General features: G+C 43.8%; 1 protein-coding gene and 1 long non-coding RNA gene across 2 annotated transcripts in view; both read left to right on the top strand.

Annotated features, from left to right (window-relative positions):
* Nucleotides 1–3,423, top strand: part of LOC139989435 (uncharacterized) — a 36,962-nt gene extending 33,539 nt beyond the window's left edge. The window contains exon 3 of the long non-coding RNA XR_011800338.1: nucleotides 2,995–3,423. This is a non-coding gene — a long non-coding RNA (uncharacterized lncRNA). The remainder of the gene's footprint in view (nucleotides 1–2,994) is intronic.
* Nucleotides 1–14,290, top strand: part of Jing (AE binding protein 2 jing) — a 149,326-nt gene that overhangs the window by 97,751 nt on the left and 37,285 nt on the right. The gene's annotated exons all lie outside the window — the stretch shown is intronic.

Below are 14,290 nucleotides of genomic sequence, written 5' to 3'. Positions count from 1 at the left end.
TGTTGTTTTCTGTTTTATATTATTTTGTCGAATTACGTACGACCCATTTTGTTCCGTCGAGATAAACACCGCGACATTTCACAGACCTGGTTTCACGTTTGTACGAAGGTGCATCGTTGTGAAAAACACGTTTGCGAAAGAAAGACAACCTAATATTTCCTGTTTTTAAAAATCCATCGTACGAGTACGTGGTACTAACTAACAAGTAAATAACTGCACAGAAAATTTACGTAAAATGATTAGACACACGCGTGAGACAGTTTCTTCTATCGTGTTTCGTACATACACGTTTCTATGGCATCGTTCTATCACGTTTTTTAATCAAACGCGTAACATTATGCGTTTCGATCGAACATCAGGTAGTTCTTTAAATTTCACGTGTATCGTATAGTCGCATTACATCGCCATTTCCATCGATATCGAGAGGATTAAACGGTCTCCTACCGATTGAATTTGTTTATCTGATCGTGAAGTCTTATTATACAGAACGTACTCGTAATCATGGTACGATCAACAAGGCGGTGGTTTTATGTGAAAAAATAAGTTCCCCTAATAAAATCACTTCCTTCTTGATTATACCACAATTACTTTATTAGGAGGATTTATATCTTCCTATCGAATCACCTGCTTGCTAATTGCATCGTAATTACTAGGACATTCTGTACGAACTGAAGATCAGATAGTTAGAAAAACCAACAAATAGGTTCGTATCGTACGGATCGTTTATCCCTCGATTTAAACGAATTCTGTTTCCTTTCTTTTCCCTCGAATTAAACGATTTTGTCCTTTTTTCGTAAGAAAAACTATTCGACTGTAATGTTATGAAAAGCCCATGTACGGACGTATATCGGTCCGCGAAAATGTTTCACCGCTTATCACTGCAAACTTTTATGCTCATACCGTGCGTTATAAAAACATTTTGAAAATTAGCGCTGTCGTGAAACTCGATCATCGTGAACGCGCTTTATATTCGTAAATGACTTGTTCGACTGCTTTTGCGAGTCTGCGTGTACGCGATATTCGGCAATTAATTTTATATCGTTGGTATTGACTAAGTAAGAAAGGTCAGCGTTCCATCTGTTTTCAACGAGAGGTCGAACGAGCCAGGTCTGACTCGAAAGGCGGAGCCATTGTACGAATTTGCTGACAAATCTATTCCGCGAAGCGAAGGTGTTGCGCGAACAATAGAGGCTGGATATCCCAGCGAGTAATAATCGTATGGATTACCAGGTATCTCCGGTCATAGAAGGGGATCTAGCAGACCAGACAATCGGTCCTCGGTGTACTATTCATTTGTCAGCCGACATTTCGACCAATAGTCTCTGGCATCTCGATTAAAGCCCGTCCAGGCGTACACTAAATTACGATTCGGCTGGTTTCTTACGCCGGTACTCGTTCTCGGTTACAGCGTCAAAGATTTCTATCTATTCGTGGAATATTTTCCAAAGCACGGAGGAATATTTCTCGATAATTGAATGGCGCGTTCGAATTCTCGTACGTATTCGTTTGCAATCGTTGATCTAGCGAAAGGAAAATGCGATTCGACACGCGCATTTATTATTAGACATTACGTGTTACGATATTTCTCTTATCGCTTTTTCATTTTACGTCTCTGTGCAGTCGAAATAGACGGGATCCTACGACAAAGTTATTTCTGTTAGAGTAAAACCTCGCTTCGAAGCGTATTCCCCCGTCTTTGTATGTCGATGATCCTAAGAGCTAAACTAAATTATTCTAGCGTTTATAACGCACTAACGTGATTCATCGTTTCAACTGCACGATTCCAGAACTCGTAGAGATCCTTCTCGAATCACCAAGCTCGTCTTTCGTCTTGTACGCTCCACGATATCACGGTAGGAAAAAGGAGAAAAGGATCCGTGAAAGGAAGGACCACCCGCGTCGCCTAAAGGACTCAAAGGCAAAACAAAGTTCTGTGACAGGATGAGCGTCCACGTATATCCTTTTCGTGGTCGAAACGAGAAACGACACCGACAAAAACACTTCCCTCTGGCCCGTCGGGGCGAAAGGGCTGTGGCTCGACTGTTTGTTTTTCCCTTTAGTGGGTCTCGATGAAAAGCCAGCGCGAGAAAAAGGGGTCGCGGCACTTTCAACTCCTAATCGTTCCCGTTTTCGATTCACGTTCGTCGATTACCAATTACTTCGAACGACTCGCCAGCGAAACAGCTCCATCTTATCAGCCATACGTCACGCGTCGTTATCGCGATAGCAATGTCGCGAGATATTAAAATTTCTAGGTGTTTTCTCGGTGCTTACGCGACCGAGACTGTTATCGAATAGTCCAACCACGATTTTCAGCTTCTCTTCTAGCCTTGTATGGCGTGGCTTGCAACGATTTGGAAATGTCTTTGCAGCCGGTACAATTAGCTGATAATCCGATCTCGTATATCATACGCGCCATTATCGCGATTTTATGGTAAGACGAAGTTGACGAAAGAAGATGTTCGCAAGGGAATTATGAGATTGGGAATTTATTTGACTTAGCATCGTGAACCCCTGGATGAATGCAGCCTAGCGTGGATTCTCGATGAATATAGATGCACGAATATATTGCGAGAAGAGGAAAGATGATCGATGACCAACGTGGAGGAACTTTGGCCTCGATGACTAAGAGCGTTGTTCGTAGAAAGCATCGGGAAATCTGATAAAAACAAATCGACTCGATGTGTACGTCGAGTCGAAGCACAGATTGCACTCGATAAAGCGGTCGATCATCCAACGCGTGACCAATTGGAAATTTTTCAGTCCACGTAGAATTTAAGCCGAGTATTTAAAGAGCGCGTTCTCCGCGGTTTATTTTACGAGATCGTTTGTCGTATTGGCGAAAACGCGAGAAACACGGGACGGTGAATGGCATCGATTCGCATGCCGTGACTCGCAAAGCGTTTTTCGTTCCCTCCACTTTGTCACGCGACTCTTCTTCGCTTTTTTCATCGTCACGCCAATAACGTTTTTCCCCCTTGGTTTCTGTTGCAGGTAAGCATCCAAGCTCGAGTCTTTCACGGCGCCACGCAATTACGGCAAATTGCTGTTTGCCTCGAAGTATCAGCGGAGAACGCGTCTCTCGCTCGGAACTTTGGCGCGTAGCCGGTTTTTCCGCAGCTTTCCGTGACTCCGGTTCGCGTTGGTATCGGCTCCGTGTCCCGTTCCTCGACCGGCTGGACGAGAACGAGCCGAGTCGTAAGTCGACGGCACGTTGCAGGAAGCGCATCGCGTTCCTGGCCATCGATGCGGATAATTTCATTCGTTTGCACTCGCTCGTTCGTCTCGTTCGCGCTCCGAGGCTGCTGAAATTAACGCTTTGCCGAACCAACGCGACCGTTCCTTCTATTTCACTTTTCCACAATTGTATGCAATGTGTAAGTATGTACATACACCTTGTTGCAATCTCCGATATCTCCCGACTATTCCTCAATTACCGAGGTAACAATATTCCTCGGCGTGAACCTAACGTTTCAATTATTTTTATAATCGTTATATCACATATCAAATTTCTATCGATTAATTTTATACGTTTGAATTAATTTTATACGTTTGCCAATAACGCTTACAGCGATGATATAAACGGTGTAAAAGTACGATCGAAACTGCAACGCGTAATGCGGCATATTCGTCGTATGAATATTTTGGAAGGAACGTATACATATATACGCGAGAAGTATTTCTCGTTTGATTTATCTTTATTTTCGAATCTTCGAATTTACGTAGGGTTCTAACGTTCACGGTGTAATGGTTGGTACGCGTAGTAAAAACACGATGGAAAATGAGCTACGACGCTGAGAATAATTTGAAGCGATACGGACAATTTGCGCGTGCTTACATTTTACTATACGCGTCAAATCGATAAGATTTTGGCTTCGACATCGGTGATGTTTCTCGAAGCGAAAGAAATACGATAATTGGAAGCGAAAGTAGGCCAAAGTCATAATTTCCTTCGTTCCGAATTTATCTGGAAGATACAGGAAGCTTGGAATTTAGCAATTTTTGCCCATTTTCCTGAGAGCGCAACCGGACCGAAGAAGTTTCCTCGCGATTCCGCCTCTCTCCGTATAAATCAGAGATTCGGGACGAAGGAAAGAAAACACCTCGGGAAACGATGGGCAGCAGGGGACGGAATAGAAACGAGGCTTTAATTACTTAGAGTGACCCGCGCCTGGCGTTCCGGCGCCGCTCGGCCAACAACCCTTTGACTACTTCGTGTCGGCGTTGTTGAAATTTTAATCAACGCTCTTCTCGCTCGTTCTCTCCCTACGATGCATAGAGGAGCCTCATCCCTCGAGATAAAGCCGGTATAGTGGCGCGATAAGGAGCTGCGATGCGGAGAAGGGGTTGAAAGAACGCGCGAAGAAGACCAGCGGCGGAAGCGTTTGTGCCTCGAATAGCCGATATCGATTTATTATTAAAATATACAACGAGGGAATTCTCGCGTGCCACGAGCATCGCATGCCTTTCCATCGAAATTGTTTCGTTTTCCAAGCGTGCATCGGTCGACAGGCTTTTTATCTTGTCAAACACTCGGTCTGCGCTCGCGTTGATAAACTTTCGAAGGCCAAGAAAAATAAACCGACTCGAAGATTAACAGACACGGAAATAGGAGGTACGCGTTGGCCAAGATCGATGCCGATAGTCGTTCTCATGACGCAATTTGAGAAAACGGCCGGAATATCGATCTCGACGAGCCATCTCGCGCTGTTATTCCGATTTAAGTCAATATCGTAACACGTAGCGTAGAAAATATCGCGAATAAGAGTCGAAAGGGGATCCGTTTTGAGGTCACTGGGCTCTTTTTATACAAAAGATAGGATCTGGATAGAGATTCGTTTCGCTAAGTATATCTCGTACAATTTTGTATATCCCCCCGGTCCGAAAGCGATCAAGTCGTTACGATGAAATAATAATTACGCGCATGGAGAATCCGAGGATCGTAAAAAGCTGCATCGGCTTTTAACGATCGTAACTGAGAAAGTAACGTTAAGGAAAATTATTTGCATATTACGCGCATATTACACGCATCTGTGCGATTCCGTGTCTTTAGATTTTAGATTTAAATGCACGAAAATCTACGGTATACTTTCCAGTGGCGCAAGGGCTCGCTACAGAATAATCGTTCCCTCGTCTCGGTGTGAAGTCGATCGTGCCACGCTTTCTAGTCGAATTAACGCCGCGAAACCAGCATCGATCAGGCGATAAAACACTCTCATCCGGTGGCCGTGCCAGCGGCGTCTGCACACGGTCGCGTCAATGTTTGATTTACAAATCGAACGGTAATTCGTGCATTCTCCGGGCTTGCCCTGGCAGAACGCCGGCATAAAGGACCGCAGAATCTCTGCGCCACCCCCATAGCAACTTCATCCCCCCCCAGGGAAATCCCTTTGTGTTTATACAGCGGTCTTGCTGCTGGTTTTGCGTGCTATACCTCGTGGCAGATCGATGGAATACCTTGAAACGCGGAATCGTTTCTTCTTGAAGGTTGTTCGTCGTGAGGCGCAATGATTTCGTAGGGTGCACCTTTTTTCGATCTTTGCGGCGTTTGTCGAGAATTGTTTCGCCTAAATTCGAACGTCAGCCCCGTCGTTTTCAGGGAACGTATTTCAAATTTGTATATCTTTACGCGCCTTGTAGTAAACTTTCTTAACCAGAACAAATTTACGCGATCATCGATAACCGAACAACGTAAACTTACATCGTAACGTAACTTGTGTTTGTGTTGAACTAGATCGGGCAGAAATCGTAGAAATTAGAATATTCGTTCGTTTTCTTGGAAAACGACAAGAACCGTTCCCGTCGTGAAAGCTGTCGAATTAAACGATCAACAGCTCGAACCTATGTGTTCGTCTCGCTCAGGCTCGTTGTATATCGCTTTCGTCTGCAAGATATTAAAAAAAAAATACAGCGAAACAAACGCGCGTCGATTAACGTGGAAGAGCACCGTAATTCGACCAAAAATTTCGCCAAAAATTACGCGGAGAGGTTACGCGGCATAGGGTGGAAAAGATTTCCCTCGACACCCTGTTCAATTATCGACACCCTCCTCGAGTAAACAGACCAGTCCGCGATTTCAACGCGCTGGTCGAAAGTTCGGACAACGAAGGACCCTCTGCCTCGAAATCATTCCCCTAATTAATCCCCATTTAGTGGATCAGTTTGTCGAAGCTCGTGACGAGGGCGGTATGGAAATTAGTCGCGTGGCGCGATTGCTTCGTGTCGTGTCTTTCCCTGCTCTCTTTCTAAGCGTTCGATCCTTCTCTCCAGATAAACGCGTAACTACCGGTAAAATAACGTCACCAGGAGAAAGAAAGAAAGAAAGAAAAAAAAATGCTTCCGCCTCGACGATGTATCGCGTTCGTTGCGAATAGAAAGATATGTAAAGTAGTTCGCAGAGGACTGTCAGCGAGGTAGGCAACTCGGTATGTTTATATCCCGTAGCGATCGACTTTCGAACTGCGATGTGCTACAGTTCGTGTGAAAAGCGTTTGAAAACAAAGCGTAGCATATGGCCAGACGTTGCGTCTTCCCAAGCACGGTACACGTTCGCAAGCGTAAATAATAAATGGTTGCGTGTACAGGCGCATTAACGAGCTCCTTTGTTCCATTTTTCTCGAAGATATAATAATCGAGGTAAAATCCATTTACGAAGTATAATGTTATGCCACGAAGCGTTTATATTATCCATTTGAAGCACGTTCCGAGTTTTATGCCACCTGCTGACTAAAAGGGTATACTTTAGCCCATTAAAATCCCGTTGCCGCAAAGGGGAAAAACTGCAGGTAACCATTCCTTCTGTGACTTTTATTTTAAATCTGTTGGCGTTTAATCGCACTAAAAATAAAACTCCTGATTCGCTTGTAGTTTCTCAGCGTTACGCGTTTAAAATATCGAACCATCGGGATGGAATGTTCAACACGCAGCAACGGTGCGGCGCGTCGTTACCTCGTTTCCGTTCGCGCAGGTAGAAGACTACTAATCGAGCAAATAAACGCTGCTTCGCGATCGATCGAATCGAGAGCCGCGCAATTTCGAGTGCTATTTAATCTTGTTGTTTCGCGAAATACAAGCAACAACAGCCAGTCGATAAGAAGATAAATTGGCACGTTCCGGCGTGGACCGCGGAGGCAGCCTGATTCTCCCAAATATACATTTCGCGTAGGACGATCGGTCGGCCGTGCAAACATCGTCGAGTGTCTTCGAATTCTCAAAAATGCTTCATTTCGAAACGACCTCAGAGAAAATTTTCTCTAGTCCCGATCTCCTTGCCGCTTTCTCCGTTCTGGTATTTGCTACACCTTCTTGAGACTCGTTCACCCCGAGAAAAACTACCCTCGATCGCCCCCAAGTCCTTCATCCATGAAACTCGAGGTAGGTGAGAATTCCCATAATTTCCACCGCGTCGTTCAACGACCTCGTGTATTGGAATACGTTCCGACACGTTCACTCGTCGGCAAACATGTTCGCGGGTGATATGCGTAAACATTTTATGATCGTTGTATAATTTTCTTGTGGACACTGCTTCGACGAATAATAAACGGTGAAACGGTAACGCTATTTCTATGGATTTTCGGTATCGAAATCGAGATCGCTAAGATAGGATCGTTTTAATCTATGCATCGATTATATTGCGTTATATTATATATACGAAAAATAATTTTATTTCTTATTCGCATAATTTTTATTATCCCGACTACTTTCCCAGTACTTGTGTATCCAACAAGTCAGGTAGCAACACCCCTGTTTTATGGTTATGGAGGCGATAAAAGAAAGGAAGGGTCGCAAATTATTTGACTATGGGTACGTTTTTGTCTACGGGCGGAAGACTACAAGACAGATTTTGATAAAACAGCTGTCTCAGGTATACTTACGTACTGTAATAAATCTTACGTTCTTATCCTCTTTACTTACAACCTGGATATTACAGCTTAACCGTGCTTCTCTTCCGCTCTCTTACCTGACATTCCCAATAGTATAGCCAAAATCCAACGCTTGATCTTACATCGTGCTTCGAATACGCTTTCTCAATACTAACAATCGACTTTTATCGTTCCGGCCATCTACCAACCAGGGATACGATGGAAAAACCGGGTCGAGTTTTGAAAACGATCGGGAAACACTGTACCAAGGCGACTAACTCGTACCGTGGCTATTTGTTTTCGCACGTGCGTCGGTGTTGGTCGCGCGTGATTTACGCGAAGAAGCGACTCGAGTGACGGATAAACGGATCGGTGAAAGGGGACCGGAGGGGAAAAAAGTAGGCGAGCGGAAGCGATCGCGGGCAACCGGAAACGCGGTTGCGTTACGTCAAGCTAGAAACGAGCGAACCGCGTTGCATTAGTTAGAGTGTGCTCGTCGTTACGCACGTGCGTGCCTGTTCGTCTGTGCGCGCTCCTCGCGCTACTTTCATCGCGTCCTCTCTTTTTTTCGCTCTATTCCTCTTCGTCTCTCTTTTTTCTCCGCTCGTAGCCCTCTGCTGTTCCTCTTGCTAGCCCTCCGCTTCGCTACGATCTTTCAACTAGCGGTGACTAGCCGAGCTACGCAACGCACGTTCGAAACGGTGCCTCATCTGAGCTGTCGTGCGTTTCCACCGTATATACCCGGTGTCTTCGAAGTCCGAATCGTTTCGAAGAAGATAGGCTGCATAGAAATGAGAATCGTAGGTCTTCAACGGCTGTAAAATCTCCATTTTCTTTCGATTCATCGACCGACGCCACGTGCATATCGTGCCTAGAGTCGCGCTATTTCGTTTTTCAGTTTTACTTCCAAATAGTTTGCATATTTCGTTATCTCTCTTCGTTATACTTCGGTTCGCGCTTTCATTATTCTCAACCGCATAATTGATATCAAACTTGTCAAAAAGTAATGTCAAAGCTTCTAACAAAACATTACATAAATGTATATTTCAAGACAAATTTTGATAAGCAACGATTGTTATCACTTGTCTGCTCTATCGATTCGTGGAACTGATCTGCGTGGCTTTCAAGCGTGGCGTATCTATCGCTAGACGAAAATGCATTAGGTCGTCCGAAAGTTTCTTTCGTTTTATAAGGAAATAACGGATGCACAACATTTTCCCTTTTATATTATTTCATCGAATTACCTATGATCCATTTTGTTCTATCAAGATAAAGATCACAACGTTCGACAAATTAGGTTTCACGTTTGTATAAAGGTGCATCGTTGTAAAAGACGTGTCTGTAAAAGAAAGACACTTTTTCGGACAATCTGATAGTAAACGGTATCGAAGAAATTACCTAGCACCGGTCCGACACGTTAATTAAATTCCTCGACGAGCGCGCGTTTGACGAAAGTTCAAGAAAGAGCAAATAGGACACCATGCTTTTTCTACGCTTTCGTACTATCGTCTCCTTTTTCATTTTGATCAATGAAACTCCGAGAAGAAGATTTTCCAGCCAATCTCTCCATTCTCTTCTCCGAAGTATTCACTGGCTTCCTCAAACATTTCCCCGGACAATGACGATAACCGTCCGTCAGAATCCTCCTTCGAAATTACCGTCGTAAAGACTCTTTACGCGAGTACACACCGTTAGTTCTCTCCGGTCGGAAGACAATGCGGCGGATATTTGCGTTCCAATTTTAGCCCGAGAAATTCCGGACAAATTTGTCGGGGTCCGCTCGACGTATACAACTTGTTTCCCGTTCGGTCGAGAGCCGGTCGCAGGTTTTTCTACCTGAGGCTGGCTACGTTCAGGGTGAGTCAACTCGTACCAAACTGTGGAGAAGGGAACGCGGATCCTATGGGACACTGTAGGATAAACGGACCCTCTCAGTCACCGCTACCCCTCCTAACCTTCCCTTGGCATGTTCCCCGGCTCCCCTCGCCGCAGCCATTGCCGAGAAACCCTCTTCACCCCGTCACGTACGCACCTCGAAGGGACCCCTACAATTCGGTTTCCATTCCAGTCGTCCTGGTGCCCCGCTATGGGATAGATACGCGTCGAGGGGTCGTGTCGACGTGTCTACGATTTTCTAGCATCGATCTAGCGTCTCTTCTCTCCCGTATAGCGTGTACTTCTTCGTCTGCTATAATTTCGGACGCGCTAGTTTTATTCCTCGTCGCGGTGTTTCGTGAGCAGTGTTTCTTTTTTTTTTTTTTTTTAATATTTTCTCTAATTAAACAAGGAGAGAGACACGTTTGATATTTTGAATTTTCTGACTCGTCCTGGTGTTCGAAGAGACTCGTTCTTCGTCGCTTTCGTTGTTTTGGTCGTGTTTCTGGTCCTTCGTAAACGCTATTTTTTGCGAGAGACGTTTTTTCCAATTAATCAACGAGGGATAGTCAACGTTTGCTCCGGTTGACGAATGAACGACGCGGTTGATATTTCTGTCGATCGACCGAGGATACGATCGTTATTTTCTCCAACCGACGAAGCGTACGATGGATATTTCTTACAGTTAACGGAGGATACCTTGGATTGTGTGACTTAAACCGTGATTAAGATCGAGTTTCTTCTTCGTCGTGATCGTGAACAAGGTGAACGAGTGCGCGGGATTGCGAAGGTGTAAAGGTTTGCGCGAAACACGTGACAGCGAGGTTACGAACGAAACGCGCGAAACACGTTGGAAACGGAGGTTGATGCACAGGGAGGCGTCTGCTACGAGTTTCCACGATTTCCACCCTGTTGATGGATGACGAGAGCCAGCTGTTTCCGAGGAGGGTGAACCATTTCGAAAGGTTGCCACGAATTGTCCCGTCGATCGATCGCGCCACATAAAAGGGTGGACGAAAGCGAGCTTCGTTCCTTGACGCTCGCGTTGCTTGTCGACGATAGAATTCTGCCAGGATCGTCTAGGATTGTGGTATGGTTTTGAAGTACGTTCTACATACTTCCATATGTATATTTTATTTTTTATTTTTATTATCACTGTAGTAAAAACTCGGGTCGTAAATTTCTACGAACCTAATTTATATCGTGTCGTCTAGACCTGTGACTCAACGTAGATGTATGCATATTTAAAATATTCGTCAATGTAAATACGATATTGTAAACAGAGATACGTACAAATTAATGGCTACAATGGACGACAGTGGTTCGCTAGTTATTCCTTCCAATTCTTATCAGTTTGGACAACAAAAGATAATTTTCGGAAAATTCAAGTGGAAAAGTCGTTTCTGTAAATAATTGTTCCTTTTTCGAAGAGGAACGTGATACGTTTAATGTCGCTTTATGGTCGAAAGAAATAAAGAATGATTGTGGTAACACGCGATTGATAAGATAGTAGGTTTTAAAACTGCTGCCCTACAGAAAACGTGGCACCGTATTCTTTTTCTGTGTGGCATTTATTCATAAATAGACACAAATAAATCGCATATATTCGTCATAAGAATACATGTTCTTACAAACCCAGTTTACGCTCGATTAGTTCGGACAATAGCGGTGCACCTACGAGTTTACACAATGGAGTCCCGCTGTGAGTTCGTAAACTCGAAGCTCGAAGCTTAAGTTGTTCGTACGAACGAGGTTTTCTACCGCAATTTGAAAATTCTCTGACGAAAGAACCGTGACTAAATTTGAAGAAATGGTCGGAGAGCGAAAACCGTGGTTTATACGCGAACGATTAAGCGAGGGGGATGGAATTGGAAAGAGCGGAGGAAGGAAAGATTTGGAAGGAAAGCAGAAACCGTTCGATCGTATTACCAGTTAACTACCTACGAGTTGCTGAACGTTCGATCGCGTTTCACCGGCGTGCCGGAACAATGCACTAACGTACCCTCGTTTTTCCAACTACCCTAAACCAATAAAACCCCACCCCCACCATATCCCGAGCCGAATCTTCCTTCGGAGCAGTTTCAAGGAAGAGCAGCTGTTCGTCCTCGTCTCTGGTTTTTTTTCTATTTTTACCAGCATCGCGCCTGCCCTTTACAATTTCTCCAAGAGCAGCCATGTGCTCGAGCATAAACGTAACGGAGTTCGACCGGTAGCGTTGGGCAGATGCGACGATTTCGACGTTCGAACTGAATTTCGTGAAATTGTTAACGTTCGTTCTCGTTAGCGTACGAGAGCAGTTCGCAAAGTTCGATATTTATTTGTTATCCGCTTGCATGTTGTTCGCGAAACGTGTAATATTGCTCGCTTGATCGAAGAAGTGGCTCCGTTTTCCAGCGATTTGAGCAAACCTACAAAAGCGAAGGATAACTAACTCAAAATCAAATTACGTAGTTTGCGATTAAATTGTTTTAATTAGCCACTAACGAGATCAACTTATCGAAAATAATCGATCAATATTCGTAGCAACGAACTTTCCACTTTCGAATATGACTTTTTTTTTTACCACGGATGAACGTGCAAAGCAAAATTGTTGTATTTCTTTATTCGCGTAATCGCGAGATTACTTTGGCGATACCGTCGAGGTCTTTTTTTTAAACTTTGTCGACGAAAATGACGCGAGACACGACTATATTTGAATAAATTTGAATTGTACTGGTAATACGTAATTAGACGAAGCTGCTCGAACCTTCCGCTCTATTTTCTTCGTGCTCGATGTCGCTCGTTCTCGTCTTCGGAGAGAAATTCGCCCGTCGCTTCGTATGTGGCGTGAAAAATAGGAATAGAGAAAAGAATGGTTCGTTCGAGGAAGTCTAGTCGGAGGAAGCGAAAGATGGACAGACGGCAGGAAGATATCCATCCTGTGATCAGGTTTAGCGTGCTTGGAAATTCAAGGGCTATCTACGATCTTCCGGGTCCTGACCCCGTGTAATTCTGAATTCGAGGCATGCCCAGACCATGGATACGAAACTGAGGAAACGTAACTTCCTTTCTCTAAGCAGTCGTCGTGCGTCGCCACCGTTATTTACTGTATTGGCAACGTGACTCGGATCGACCGCTCGACGATGCGCTATCGCGTCCTCGAATTTCGTTTCTCAATCGCAAAGAGAAATTCCATGCGATTTTATATCGACGTTTTTACTCCTTTAACTTTTTAATTGCTCCGAGGACGATACAATTTTATTCTCTTTAATTAATATTTAACTCGTCGTAAGATAAATCACTTCCTTGCACGAGTTCCTTTATCGTAATCCGATGGTATACAGAATTGTAAATTCCAAGGTAAATTCTAGCACCGAGCGTATTTCCAACGCAACTGCTTCCCTCTACTCTCCGATTATTATTATTTTTATAAATACGACTAAATGCAACTTATATTTTTATCTTTACAATTTAAACGCGACTCGTATCTTTACAAACACAATCGAGGAAACGCAATGCAAACAGAGATTTGTTTCGTACGTTAAATCCCATGACGAGTACCGAGCTTTTCGTCCGTTGTGTATATGTTTTCCACACTTTTACGTTTTTAAACTTTCCATGAGTGCACGGAAGTCCGCGATCTAATCGTTGGCGTGTTTTGCGCGTGAAGGAACAATTCCGCTCGAAAGGAAACATCGATCGTTTTCCATCGATTAGATAAAAGACAACGTGAGCGTCGAGGGACCAAAAGGGACCGAACTATCGCGAAACATCCACGTTGCAAATCTTTTCCCTTTCGTTCTACCTTCTTTCTCATTTTTAATCGGATACGTTCGTTGTCGTTCCGAGAGGCACAACCGATATTTGCATAGCCGACGGGCTAATAAATGCACGGCTTTGTCTTCTACTCTTTATCTTTGTTTCTGTCATAGTTGCGGCGAAATAATCGTTCGTTCTTCTAATTTAGGAGGATTTTTTTTTTTTTAATGATAAGTACACCGAAACATCCGTATCAGCTAGGAATAAGCTTTCAAATCCTCCGTTAATACTTTCATTGTTGATGAATTTTCTATCTTCAGGGATAATAGGCTCCTCTATTATCGTAATATTGATTGGGTTCCGGTATTAACCATCGTTCGGACGAATCAGTCGTCTCGATAAACGAAATACCAAATCGTTAGCACAGCTAACAGCTAGTAATAAGATAAAAGAATAATAGTGATAAACGCGATATGATAACGATACAATGCCTACGTGTGTGACAAATGTATGTTTGTAGGAAACAAAAGAAACGAGATACGTATTGCAAGAAACAGCATACGTTGGGTATTTTAGAGATCTTCGAACGGCGTGTGTTCCTTCAATGTTTACGACGCGGATAAATTGAAATTAAACGAGACAGATCGAATCGAACGAACGTCGGCGAAGGTCGAACCGTTGATTTAATAAAAATTGTTCGTTTAATTTTTTCGAACCACGGCCAACCATACCGAGATTTTACTCTAACGATCTGCCGCCTCTCCGTTTCTTCTTCGAACGCGAAATGTCTCTCGATACATTGTTTACGCATTTAC

Source organism: Bombus fervidus, chromosome 7 (genome assembly GCF_041682495.2).
Source record: "Bombus fervidus isolate BK054 chromosome 7, iyBomFerv1, whole genome shotgun sequence".
In the NCBI taxonomy this organism is placed as follows: Eukaryota; Metazoa; Arthropoda; class Insecta; order Hymenoptera; family Apidae; genus Bombus; species Bombus fervidus.
The sequence above is the reverse complement of the archived record's forward strand: the minus strand, read 5'-3'. Positions and strand labels throughout refer to the sequence as shown.